Here is a 13,539-nt window from a genome sequence, read left to right on the forward strand (position 1 = left end):
ACGCTTCTAAAAAAGGAGGTGAATCTATCCCATGAACTACTAACTAACTCTTCTGGTAGTGCCACAAATTTGTTCACTCTGTCTTTATGGTTTAGTTTCTTGGAGAACGGATAGTAACGTGCTAAGAAAATGTCCCTTAGTTGGTTCAAAGTGAAAATTGAGTTATAAGGGAGCTTAGTGAACCAAATAGCAGCCTCTCCCGTCAGTGAGAGAGGAAATACTCTTAGCCCTATTACATCCAAATTCAAATCAGGTCTCCCTACACAACTTTTACACACTGCCCTTACCTTAGCTGTATGGGCATATGGATTCTCAGAAGGTAGCCCTGAAAACAAACCTCTCGCAGTGAGCATTTGCATCAGGCTACTAGTTACCACAAAGGTGTGTCCTGGTGGTAGAGGGGGAAAGATAAGCGGCCCATCGGAGAGTGCTATATTGTCATAGCCTCTATACTGTTCTAGAGGACGTGGAGCGGGATCTTGTCCCCTCTGTTGATTTTTACCCGGAGCATCGGGTAATAATTGACCATGAACATCAACCGGAGTTGGGATGTTCTGGTTTGGATCATCCTCATTAATACCCACGTTTCGATTCATGTTGCCTAGTGTGCACTCTAATTCGTGATCGTAAGGAAATAAGGGTTGTCTTCCTCTCTTTGTATTTGGCATACAAGGAAGATAGTTCTGCAAGAATAAAAAACAATAAAAAAAGTAAATTAAGAAAATATCGACTAAACTATAGTAGTATGTTTAAGTTAATCTAAAATCTACTTTCCCTCGCAGCGGCGCCAAAATTTGATACGCTTAAACTTACTTCTCAAATAAGAAGTAAAGCGGTCGTATCAAGTAAAGAACCCAACTAATAAGGTTGGAATCGTTCCAACGAGGAAAATAGTTCTTACTTAACTTCAATTTATTATTACTATTATTTAGTCAATTATTTCCTTAGAAAGCAAAGCCAATAAAAGGGGGGGGGGGGGGTTATTTCTAAATGAATAAAAATAATTAGCTAAATTAAAGTAGACAACTAACAGATTCAATTTTTGGAGTTTAATCAATTAATAAAAGTACAAGGGTTTAAGTGTTCCCCACAGGTTCCTAACTTGATAATTCTAACTATAACAATTCTTTCCTAGTATCGTGAATGCAAAGCGATAAGTATGTATTTCTAAATATTGGTCCGGCATCTAGAAAATTTCACTCCGCACCTTGGTCCGGCTACATGTGTTGTTATACTAACCCTTACCTTTACCTCATATTAAGCATTGTATTCGATATTTGACTAAGTCATTACCTCGTACCAATCAATACTAGTCTATTAGATAGTATACACTAAATCTATGTTGATAATTCTTTTCCTATTATCTACCTCCTTGATCCGGCAAGTAGCATTAAGGCGAGTTCTAGTGTTGTCCATCCGTTAAAAAGACTTCTAAGCGCAAGAATTATCAATACATGCAAGACACTATTCTAAAATTGTTATTTTAGTTAGATTTTACCTCATTATTCACCCATGGTTCTCACAACCCTAGTTATTGAGTTTAGTTACCCATAGTCATAATAACAATATTCATATATATATAATATAAGAATTCATGCACTTACTTCAATGAGAAATAATAAAATTAAGAAATTTACTTGATTAATCGACAAAAATACCAACAATCAACTCCAGAGAAAAGTGTAGCAATCCAAAGTCTAATTATCCAAAATAATCTAGTAACAAAGAATCTAACATAAAAGGTTCTAACCACCAAAAGTCTAACCCCCAAAACGAGTTTTTTCGAACTATTTATTAAAAAAAACCTAATAAAAGAAGGACTCTATTTGCTTAAAAACTATCAAAACGCGGCTGGGTCGACGGACCTCGTGACGGGCCGTCGTGGTTACGATGGGTCGTTATGGCCTCTGTCATCCTATACTTTACAGATCCTTCTGCTGCTTTCTTCATTACCCTTGACGAACAGGTGTGACGGACCGTCACAGACACGACGGTCCGTCGAGTGTCTCTGTTCCATAACACTTAAACTCTTGGAATTTGGGTACTGGGATTGCTTCTCTGATTATCACGAATAACCAGCTGGACGGACCGGTATGGCTATGACGGTCCGTCATGAACTTTGTAACCCCACACTTAGTTAGATTTACCCATCTTCCTTCAGCAGCTTCACTACGATGCCACCTACGTACCGTCAAAGGCACGACGGGCCGTCACAAGCTCTGTAGGTGGTAACTTTTCTGCATTTCTTGCTCAAAAACTTCCGCGTTCATCTTTAGACAGATTTCCTACAAATAAAGGGAAACTTACATAAAAATCAATACACAAAGGCTTTTGGACACACATTAAACTTAAGGAAAAAGCACTAAAAATATCGTGAAACCACGGTATATTAGGGGCATTAGCGCCTGGTGCAACACTCTGATATTGGGCATCAATGCCCACAGTTACATCAGTTGTATTAGCTCCACTTGAGTCAGCATAGTGGTATATATTCCGTCATTGTTGGAATTGGGCTCCGATGATGCAAGAGCAGGAGATTTACCCTTTTATTTTCCTTACCTACTAGTTGTGGGCAGTTCAATAACCTTAGCCCTGGATGCATTTGAATCCTCATCAATTGTTATTTCCTTTGCCCTCTTGTGGGACAAAATATCTCTACCGTCCACTTTTAATATAGCTATTTATGCAAAAACATAAAACCAAGGTAGATTCATTTAAAGAAAAATTGCATAAAATAGTTAAAAATAGACTCGTCGAATCGATCGGTGAGTCAACGAATCACTTTGGCATGCCAGATCGGGCTCGCTAAAAGGATTGGATCCAAAATAGTTAAGAAAATTTGGCATGTTGGCGATGGGAGGGACCTTTTAGAAAATTACCAACAACGCTCGACGAGCACAATTAGCCCCACGAAAGTTACAGTGTATTTTAAGGGTTAGGGGCTCAGAAAGGGCGATCATAGAAGACTTTCTGTGAGTCTCCAGATGCACTCGGTGAACTCACACTTCTCGTCAAAAGTAACAAAACCTAAAATCAAAATAGCATGAAATAAAGGCAATCAAGGGGTTCGGCAAACCGCCGAGTGGTTCGGCGAGCTCAATGCAGCTCGCCAAACTACCCAACATGCCTATTTTCTACCCCAACTCCCTAAAATGACACCGCAACCCCCAAAAACAAAATCAAATTATACACAAGAATAGTTAAACTAAGAACCATGCCCTCGGGATACTCAAACTTCTCCTAGGTTTGTCAAATTTGGTCGTTTAACTAATTTAGCCCATAATGATTGACGTCAAACTCCCTATTATCAGCAAAAATATACCATTTAGCACAATTAAGTGTTATTTAGACTTTTCCCAACTAGACCCAATGTCACGACCCGCATGTATACGCTAGAAGTTAAGATATTCATAGGTTATGACATTACCTACTTGACTTCTCGGAGGTCTTGTACAAGACCTTTGACATCTTTCATAACATACATGTATGAAAAGTAGTGCAAAATTAAAAATTTTCACATGAAATATCTTAAAACATATCTCATATTAAAATTATAGAAAAAAGCTAAGTCTCAACATATGTCAATCTTAGACTCAAGAATACTTGGGATACGGCCCATACAATAGGAATATAGAAATACTTAATATATTACAATACTTTGAATTAAAAGACATCTCAAGACGATTGTTCCCTAGAGTCAAGTGTGGATATGCTTCAACTTTTGCTGAACGATAACTAGATTCCACGCTTTCCTTCAAGATCATTCTAACCTTCCACCTACACCTTTAGATATAACAAAATGTATGAAATTAGTACAAACACTTGTACTAAGTATGACTTAATGCATAAATCATGAAAATGGAGATTTTATGGAAGTATGATCGTGTTGATTAAAACATCATATAATAACCATAATAAAAACATTTAACACCTTAGAAACACATAAGATATCACATAAGCATTTTATAACTTTTTAAGGAACGTTAAAGTGAACTAAGGCACTTTACAGTGAATTCAAACCAACTTCACATTGAATTCATTTAACATGCAACCCTCTTTCGAAAGGTTATCCTAAGACTAACTTAAGTAAGACAAAGAGAGACCGCCCATCCACCCTCTCTAAGAACACCTAAATGATCATTAAGGTCTCTTATAATGAGATAATTACACTTTTAATACACCAACCACATACAAATGATATCCTCCTACCAAAGGTGATTCTAAGGTTCACTTGAGTGAGTGGTGAAGCGACCGCCCATACAATCCCTTCACACACACCTAAGTGATCCGTTAGATTACCTAAGATAGAATCACTCGGTACATATATTAGTATGCATATAACATGACATTCTCTTTCCAAAGACTTACTTAAGTAATGCAAGAAGAAAACACCCATACATCCTTTCCAAGCTAACCTAATTAATCCTTAAGACTACCTAAGTTTAGATCATGTTAACTTATTGAAGGTTTTTGCCCTAACTAGACTCATTCTTATGACTTACCTACGTAGGACATGAAGTTCCCATTCTTATGCCCCCTTCACACCTTAACTAGACTCATTCTTACGACTTACCTAGGTAAGTACTTATTCATTTACGTGCTTCCCAACATATGTCATTATCTTTAGTAGTTCATTCAAGAGATATTCATCAAATAAGGACATTCAAGTAATGGTCTTGGAGAGGACCTAGGGAATCACTCAATAACATCTTCACAGTCTATTGTACAATGTCTAGATAGCCTCTTATACCACCACCTAAACTTCATAGAACTTCTCCAATACTAGTAGTTATCACATATGATGAGAATAGGAAATAACCGACATAGACCATGGTAGCAAAACATGAAATCTGGAGTTGTAACCTACTCCGCTAAATGGTGTTCCACTTTCCAAAGGTAGAGCTTTGACACATCCCATGTAGACACATGATTAAGGAATATGAAGGGTTTCCTTGTTCTCCATTCTCATGATTCAAGTAGAACAACTCCCGTATCCATTCTCACTTGGTGCTAGCCATTATTCTCATAGAGAATTTAATAAAGGAGTACATGAAGAGGTTTCATATCTAGTTCATAGACCAATCACATTCATCTTACCAAAGAGGCCCCCTAGGATTGCCTTAGAATGGTTAAGAAGATAGCTTACTAATTTTTCTAAGGATGATTTCATGCTGTTACAACCAATCAATCCCTAAGTCCACCATTCACACAAGAAGGATATCATTACGACTTTCGACTTCAAGGATATCATAACCTTACAAGTAGGATGAAGGATCCACATAAAGGACCTTATTAGCCGCATTCAAGATCATATGTCATTCATACATACAAGATTGAGAAGATTTAGCATGCTAAGTCAAGAATTCATATTCATATTATACTATGAATATGAATTCTTGACCTCCAAACTTCATGAAATTTAAATAACTATCTATAATCACTAGTATTAATCAAATAAGGACCTCATAATCTCATGATACACACATAAGAACATAAAAAACACATAAGGCACATAGGTGACTTAGTCATCGAACGTTTTGGTCGTCACTTGACGTTTAACTTCAAATTCACCTAAATCTTTAGACACTTCCTCATTAGAACATTATAAAACATTTTAGAACCTTAGAACCTCATGACATACATGTTAGGTTATAGTTTCATCTAAGTCATTTTAGAGGTATTACATTCTCCCCCACTTCGACAATACTCGTCCTCGAATGACACTTGCCACTTTCCAAACACATCCAAGAGTAGAGACTCACTTAGCAGCTCATAAACATACCACATAACACATTATACAATATAAAATTTAGAGGAAAACATTAATTTCACATAATCAAGAGACTCACAACACAACAAGAAGATAGAAACTAATCTACAACTCATCATGCCAATAAGAATCACCTTCTTCATTTCAAATAGCAAAAACTCTTTTTATATTCACTATCATGCTCATAAACATAAGTTCTATATACATTACAAAAATTTTCAACCAAAAATGATTTAATCAATTTTTGAAAGTTTACACTAAGCTGAATTCCCTGACAGTGAACATGCTTCCAATCAAAAAATGCAACATTTAGGCAATTGATAATGGAAACATGCTAATATGCAAGATAAAACCATATAAACTCATTTTACAAGATAATCATAATTTCATGAAATGCCCAATGCAAGGGATCAATGAAATTCAATTTGAACAAAATTCCTAAGCATAATGCAACATATGCACCATGATAATATGACTTTCTAACTTTCAAGCTTGATTTGAATAGAAGAGATGAGACAATCAATCAAAACTCCAATACTCACCATACTCCCCCACTTAGAAGGAACTCATAAATACTGAAAGAATGAAACTATAACTTACCAACATCATCATCATCATCTGACTTTACTCCTCTTATCCGGAGTGAATAAAAATGATTGTTCTTATGAACATCATTACTCGGAACACTTGGAGTAACTTGGTTAGCTTACTTTTCTCTAGAAGAAATAGTAGGACAATCTGTCACCTTATGTTCATCCTTACCACAATCAAAGCAATTCCCAGGTACCAATTAGACATTCCTCATAGTGCCTATTCCTCTAGTGACACAAGTAGGCTTACCACCTTGAGAACCACTACCCTTCTAAGGTTTGACCTTAGCATCACTAGGTCGATCTTAAGTTTGAGCCCTATTCTTGAGCCTAGGTTGGTTTTGCTCACTTGGTCAAATCCTCTTCATATTTTTTGTGATCCTCTCAAGTTTGGACTCCTCTATGGATTTATCATACACCATAAGCCTGGATAGAGTCATATCATCAGGGAGCATGGCCGTACGAAATACTCATTTCACAAGGTCGGCAACATCGGTCACAAACCTACTCATCTCATCCCTAGGGTTGTACACTAAGAATGGAGCATAACTAGACAACCTAGTGAACTTCAAGAAATACTTCTCAACACTCATATTACCTTGCTTGAGATTAATCAACTCCTCAACCTTCACCTCCCTCCTCTCACGGGAAAAATACTTTTTTAAGAAAGCCTCCTTAAACTCTTCCCACTATATAGGACCCAACTCAACCGACCTATTATATTTCCATTGAGTGTACCACACTTGAGAAACCGCCCTCAATTGGTACAAAGCGAACTCCGCCTTCTCCCTAGAAGTCACACCCATGGCATTCCACACCATGTACACACAATCTAGAAACTATTGGGGATCATCTCCCACCTTAGAGCCAAGAAAGATAGAAGGGTTCATCCTCAATAAATCTCTCAATTTAGATGTCACAGTGCTTTCCACAACATTAACTCAAGGATCAATACCCCTATTCACATGGGTAGTCAAAGCTCGGGCTAAAGTAAATAAATCCTCTCTAATCTCTCCATTAGTCATTTCCAGGGAAACAACCAGAACCTCATTACCTTGACGTTCAATAGGAACTTGAATATCTTGAGCACCTTGCTTAACTTGCTAAACTTGAGGAGGAAATTCCTCATCCACCCCTCCTTCTTCCAACCTTTTAGAGGTCATCCTTCTAGTATTCATCTCCTATAAATACAAGAGATGAAATTAGGAATATACACTTATAACATCAACTAGTTAGGCACAACACTAGATTGATGAAGAAAGTGAAACTCTATCGCCTATAGTCTCTCGTCCATAGATGTGTCACGACTTACACCAATGGACAAGACTCTACTAGACGTAGCTTTATAAGGCTTTTAATTCCTAAAACCACTTTCATAACCTATCCTCTAATACCACATTTGTCACGACCCCGATGTATACCTTAAGAAATTAAGTTATTCTTAGGTCATGGATTGGCGTACTTGACCTCTTGGAGGTCTTGTATAAGCCCTTGACATCATTCATCATATACATGTATGAAAAGTAGTGCGGAATTACAACTTTTCACATGTAATATCTTAAAACATCTTTCATATTTAAATCATAGTAAAACACTAAGTCTCAACATGTGCCAATCTAAGACTCAAGAATACTTTGGAACAGCCCATGCAATACGAATATAGAAATACTTAGTTATAACAATACTTTGAATTAAATGACATCCAGAGATTATTATGCCCTTGAGTCAAGTGAGGACATACTTCAACTTTTCTTGAAAGATAACTTTTTTCCAAGATTTCCTTGAATATCCTTCTCACCTTCCATCTACACCTTTAGATATAACAAAATATATGGAATTAGTACAAACATTTGTACTAAGTATAACTCAATGCATAAAATCATGAAAATGGACATTTTACGGAAATATGCTCTTTTTGATCAAAACATCATATCATAAGTAAAAGAAAAACATTTAGCACCTTAGAAATACATACATAAGATATCACATAAGCATTTTATAACTTTTTAAGGAACATTACAGTGAACTAAGTCACTTTCAGTGAAATCAATTCAACTTTACAGTGAATTCATATAACATACAACCCTCTCACTAAAGGCTATCCTAAAACACACTTAAGTAAGACAAAGAGAGACTGCCCATATACCCTCTCTAGGCACACCTAAATGATCCTTAAGACCACCTATAATGAGATAATTACACTTACAATACACCAACCACATACATATTAGATCCTCCTACCAAAGGTGATTCTATGGTTCACTTGAGTGAGTTGTGAAGCAACTGCCCATACATTCCCTTCACACACACCTAAGAGATCCTTTAGAATACCTAGGATAAAATCATTCTACACAATCCCTTCACACATGCCTACGAGATCCTTTAGATTACCTAGGATAGAATCGTTCTCACTACACATAGTAGTATACATATAACATCACATTCTCTTTCTAAAGGTTATCCAAAATACTTACTTAAATAAGAAGAGAACACCCATATATCCTTTCTAAGCTTACCTAATTAATCCTTAATATTACCTATGTTTAGATCATGTTTACTTATTCAATTTATTTTCCCTAACTAGAGTCATTATTAAGACTTTCGTAGGTAAGACATAAAGCGACCATTCATATGCCCCCTTCACACCTTAACTAGATAACCCTTAACTACTCTAGGTAAGTACTTATTTATTTACGTGCTTTCCAACTTAAGCCATTATCTTTACTAGTTCATTAAAGAGACATTCATCATATAAGGACATTCAAATAATGGTCTTGGAGAAGACCTAGGGACTCACTCACTAACATCTTCAAAGCCTATTGTGCAATGTCTAGATAGAGTCCCATACCACCACCTAAACTTCATAGATTTCTCCAATACTAGTTGGTATTCCATATGATGATAATAGGCAATAACGGACATAGACCATGATATCTAAGAATGGAATCCTTTGTTGTAACCTACTACGATAAAGGATGTTCTACTTGTCAATGGTAAACTTTGACGCATCCCATGTAGGAACATGGATAAGGAATATGAAGGGTTTTCTTGTTCACCGTTCTCATGATTCAAATATACTCACTCGGTGCTAGCCTTTGTTCTCATAGCGTATTTCAATAAAGGAGTACATGGAGAGATTCCATATCTTGTTCATAACCCAATCACATTCACTATACCAAAGAGGCCCCTAGGGTTGCCTTTCAATGGTTAAGAGGATAGCTTAATGATTTTCCTAAGGATGATTTCATGTTATTCCAGCAAATCAATTGCTAAGTCTACCATTCACACAAGAAGCATACTATTACGACTTTCGACTTCAAGAATATCATAACCTTACAACTAGGTTAAAGGCCCCACAATAAAGAACCATTTAAGAAACATTCAAGGTCACATGTCATTCATACATACATGACTAAGAAGCTCTAGCATCCTAAGTCAAGAAGTCATATTCACATTGTATGTCTAGTAAGGGACACAAGTCCACCAAAACAAGGCAGAACATACTTCACATATATCATATCATTCTAGAAGCACATAGGCATAACCAACATCATCTTTAGGTCACCTTATTCTCTACTATAATATGATTATTATAACAATTATAAGACTCACATAGCCAATTTGGACGAATTATACGTCAACCCTAAGACTACACATATAAGGAGATAATCATAGTCTAACATGATCACCTAATATCAATAGAAGAACACATACATTCACCTCAATCACAAGAATATAGCTATGATCATACTTCACATAGATCACTACACAAATCATCATAATATATCAACTAGTTGCCGACAAGGCTATGATCATCATAATTCATAAACTAACGCAGACGAGGTCAAATAATCACTAGTAAAACACATAGAACCGCCACCTTAAGAGAACCATACAAATCACAACATAATTCAAGACCTAATTTACATAATATAAAGAGAATTAGGGAACCGTACCACCAATCCATTCTCACCATTTCAATCCATAATTAAATCATCCAATACAATACCAAAATGCCCTTACCCATGGTCATGATCACCAATTCAATACAAAAATCATAATACTCAATGAATATAAATTAATTAAATAAAGATTTATCAATCTAAGATAGCACATACAGCAATCTAATACAATTATTACATCATTCAATAACCCAAGTAAAACTACACTAGAATCCATAAGCATTGGACATGATCATAACTCCCATAATATAGCCAATTTGAAGAATCTAGGTTTAGCATGGGTTCATAAAAATTTTAAGTTAAAATCATCTAATTGATAACAATTCAACCAATACTCCATGATTCAAAACATTTACTGCAAGAACCCATGGATAGATTTCAATTTTAAAAAACTCATTTTTTGAGAAGTCTTTGAAAAAAACATTGAAGATTGGATCCTTGATGATAGAAGTTTCAAGGATGAAAAATCATACCTTAACTGATGTTAGTCCACGGAAATTGATAGAATTTTGTGGACTAATCAACCTTCAAGCTTCAATTTCCCTTCAAGCAAGAGTAATCTAGAGGTTTTGGGTTTTGATTATTAATATTGAATTCATCTAGGTGTTTAGGACTTATAACCCACTTAAAATACCTAGAATACCCTTAGAAAACCGCCTATTAATTATTTGGATGTTAGGTGAATTTACCAATTCACCCCTTCACTTAATAGTGAATTAGGCAAATTGCAGGATCAACCACGACTGGCCATCTATAAACTCTCACCCAACGAATGAATCATCCTATTGGTCCGTTATTTGGGTAAGAGACTGGTCCAAAGGTTGCAGATCCTCCCACGCCTAAGTTTCGACCTACGCCTCTCACCTACGGGGCGTCGACTGACCTACTGGTCGTCGATTGCCAATCGTAGGTTGGGCTGGTTTAACAATTTTAGGCTCTTGTGAAGGTCCTTCCTCAAGGACTCTTGGTTGGTCACTGGGGATGTTTGCCCGAACGTTTACATCTCGAATATGTTTCCATATGATTTTAGGACCTCTCATACTAATTTCATTCAAAACGAACACGTAAAGCTCAACAAAATATTCTAAGACACACAAGATCGTTTCAAGGTAAACCTTTCGAACGTCATGGACATTCTTGGATGTTTGACCTCCTAGCTTCATGAAACTTAACACACTGCCTATAAACAATATTATTACTAAATAAGGACATAATAATCTCATTACACACACATAATCACATTAAAAAAAACATAAGCCACATAGGTGACTTAGTCATTAAACGTGTTAGTTGTCCCTTGACGTTTAACTTCCAATTAACCTAAATATTTAAACAGTGCCTCATTACCATATTATAAACCATTTTAGGACCTTAGATTCTCATGACAAACATTTTAGGCTCTAGTTTCACCTAATTCATTTTAGAGGTATTACACCCAGCACTTTAGATCAATTTTAAAGCACAAAAAATTGGGACATCAACAATATAGGCATTTTGGGAAATATATTCAAATTGAAATTGGGAAACAACACAAAAACATGGATTAAGAGATATCCAACGCATATCACTAAGATAAAACAACTGAAAATGAGTAAAAATCGCTAAATACAACTTTGGGGTTTGGAAAACCAGCCTTTTATGTCAAATATATACTTTGAAATGCTAGGTTTCAAAGATTTCCAACTCCGAACACACAATCGATGAATAAGAAGTATTAAAACATGAAAATACAGGAAATATAATGCGAGTGTGATTTTGGGAAGTTAAAAAGTGAGGAATTGTGAAAGAATTTGACAAATTAAATGGCTTTTAAAATCATCAAGCTCTCTCCCTTGTGGCGACATTAACTTTGCTCGTTGATCCACTTGGTGACATGTCGAGTGGGAACTCACCTTGACGAGTTTTACAGGACCTCTAGTAAATATGGGGGTCCAAACGATGGACTAAATTGTTATCACAGACTTGTTCGGCGACACGCTGATCCTCTCCTACGCCCGTCGAGTTTTACAGACTCCGACATTAGAATATTTTGAGTCCAACATTGGTCTAAGTCGAGCTCACTTACCTCTTCGACTCTTTGCCGGCTGTACATGTTTCTCGCCAACCTGTACTTTCAAACACACTCTACACATCAACCTTTAAAATCAACATATGATTATTTCTAAAACAAAAGGAAAGCAAAAATGTGGGTTGCCTCCCAAGAAGAGCCTTAGTTAACGTTGTGACAGGATGCAAGTCATTGCTCAAAGTTAATCTTTAGGGTTTGCCATAGACTTGTTAGGAAACCCTCTTTGTTGTCTCGAGTAGAGGTAAGAAAAAAAATGACCCATTTAGGTCTCCAGCAGATGAATAGAGATGGAGATATGTTCTTTAATCTCTTTCAACACACTTTGTCGTGTTCTCCAACTTTGTGATGAATGAGTAAGAGTATCTCCTCAATCTTCCAACCTCATAGTCTTTGGGATTTCACATATTTTTAGGCATTTTGGGTACATAATTAAGGATCCAGATTCATTATTGTTGACATATTATGTAACAATATATTACACTTATCAAGAAAAACAAAAGCTGAAAAAATTAAATTAAGATCTAAAAGTATTTATCTGTTGCACTAATTAATGGGGGGATTTGAAAATCAAATTAAGATTCTATAAATTGCTCTATTCCATTACAAATTATTCTCAAGAAATCAATCATACAGTGTAAAAAAATAAAAAGAATCAAAAAATAAATTTCTTCTTATTGTTCATCGTTCTCTCTATTTCATTCATTAGACGAAAAAATTCATACAATACATAATGAATATTTTGATCTTCTTGCATTTCTTCTTATTTTAGATATAAATTCTAATAGAACAAAGAAATTTAAATTTTCAAATTGCTTTGTTTCCCCCGTATTTCACAAAGAAACCTTTCAAATTTGATTCAAAAACTTTTGTTAATTTTTTTGGTAAGTAGGTGAGTTATGAAGGATACAAAAGTGATTGAAATGTTGTTGGACGCACGATTTATTTAATGAATCTTCAAAAGATTCTTTCAATTTTGATTCAACATTTCAAAAAATTTGAAATTCAAAATTCTTCTTCCCGTTCATTGAAGATCCTTTCATTTTTTATTCAAAATTGTTGAAAATTTTGAGTTTCAAAATTGCTCTCCAATTCTAATTCAAAATTATCAAAAAAATTGAGAAGATACATTATGAGGATCCTTTCAATTAA

The sequence above is a fragment of the Solanum lycopersicum genome, chromosome 4, assembly GCF_036512215.1.
Source record: "Solanum lycopersicum chromosome 4, SLM_r2.1".
Lineage (NCBI taxonomy): Eukaryota > Viridiplantae > Streptophyta > Magnoliopsida > Solanales > Solanaceae > Solanum > Solanum lycopersicum.